At 29.4% G+C, this 1,753-nt stretch overlaps 1 pseudogene; it reads right to left on the reverse strand.

Annotated features, from left to right (window-relative positions):
• Positions 1-207: 207 nt before the first annotated feature.
• LOC112691402 lies at positions 208-907 on the reverse strand (annotated as a pseudogene).
• Between the last annotated feature and the right edge of the window lie 846 nt (positions 908-1,753).

Consider the following 1,753-nt stretch of genomic DNA (forward strand, 5'->3'; position numbering starts at 1 on the left):
AATCTTAAAAATATGCGCATACATATGCACCATAAAATATCAAAATATGCATTTATTTTTAATTAAAATATACATTTTTATTAAAATGTAATTTAAAAAAAAAAAACATATCTTGTGCAAATAACTAAAAATGTATATTTTATACATACTATTTAATAAAAAAAAAAATGTTAAACTGTTGAATGGGAGATCTTTGGATTTTTCTACACTCAGCATCTTCTATACCTAGCAATTACAATTTTTATAAAATAATCATTTTATAATTCTAATTATGTACTTACTTGCGTTACACTGGATTATCAAATGTTTTTTTTATGTTCTCGACTTTGAGAGACCTTCTATTATTTGTAAGTAAAGTTTTATAGGTGAAAATGATCTTTCTACGTTTACCGATGTGATGGGAGCATATTTAAAATATGTCAGATCATCAATGTCTAAGTCTTCTGGTAAGTCTTTCATGTCAATTAATTCACCGTTAAGAATGTTTTTAATTTTCTTTAGCATAGCAGGACCAACATTTTTCTTCAATACATTTTCTATCTTTGTACAGATATTTTTTCCCAGTTGTCCCAGTAAGACGTTTCATTGCAACACTTACATTGTCAATAATTTTCATTGAATCAGCTAAAGAAACACCTTCAGTTTGCAATTTTGTAATTGATGTAGTAAGAGAACTAAAATTTGATTTTATGTAGACTAAATCATTTTTAATGTGAGGTGTTACCAAGTATTTTTTTGCATTTTTTTATACTCAAAGTATCATCTGAATCAAATTTATTTACAATATTGAAAATTATTTCAAAGTGTTCACAGTAATACATGGCTGCATTTATCCAGGTGCCCCATCGTGTTATTACTGGCTCGGAGGTAAAGGTAAATCCGGTGCCTCAGTTTTAAAAAGAAGCATGCGAGATGGAGCTTTTATAAATATTTTTTTGATATTTGAAATCAGCTGATCAACAGATTCATATTGGCTTCGTACTTTTTCAGCCACCCTGTGTAGCCCGTGAGCAGTGCATGTAACGTGTATCATTTTGGAATATAAACCATTTAACGTTTGACCACATTTCACCTTGTAAGGAGCTGCGTCCGACAAAAATAATAAAACATTGTCATGTTATATACCATCTGGCCATAATATAGAAAGAGATTTGTCAAATAGCTTACTAACTGTAGATTAATTGGCTTTTTCCAGTTCTTCAGTGTTCAAAAGAAATATTTTTCCAGATTTTTCAGCTTCTAAAGTACCGATAATCACGTTTGCGATAAATCGACCTTCAGCATCGGTCGTTTCGTCTATCGATATCCAAATTTTATGATCAGAAATATATTCTCTTATTTTTTGCATAGTTTCAATAAAACAATCATCAATACAGCCTTTTCTTAAAGTTGTTTTGTACGGTATCTCTTTCCCTGTGTAAGATTCCAAAAAATTTCGAAATACTCTGTTCGATAATTTATTCAGTGGAATGTTAGCCGATAGCAATGCTTTACATAAGTCCATATTGAAAGTAGACTTTTTAGTTGTATAAGTGTGTGTTATCATTTGTTGGATTCTTGTATTGAACATTTCCCTCCGTTTAATCATTTTCATATGTTTAACTGTTTGTATATGTTGTATTACACTAGATCACCGTTCATATTTTATTTTAATTTCACATAATTTACAAAATAAAACTCTTCCGTCTGCGGAAAATACATTATCCCCAAATTCCAAAATGAAACATTTCAACCGATTAATTTGCGTTTTTTT

This window comes from Sipha flava, unplaced genomic scaffold, assembly GCF_003268045.1.
Source record: "Sipha flava isolate LNK unplaced genomic scaffold, YSA_version1 61179_pilon_pilon, whole genome shotgun sequence".
Lineage (NCBI taxonomy): Eukaryota > Metazoa > Arthropoda > Insecta > Hemiptera > Aphididae > Sipha > Sipha flava.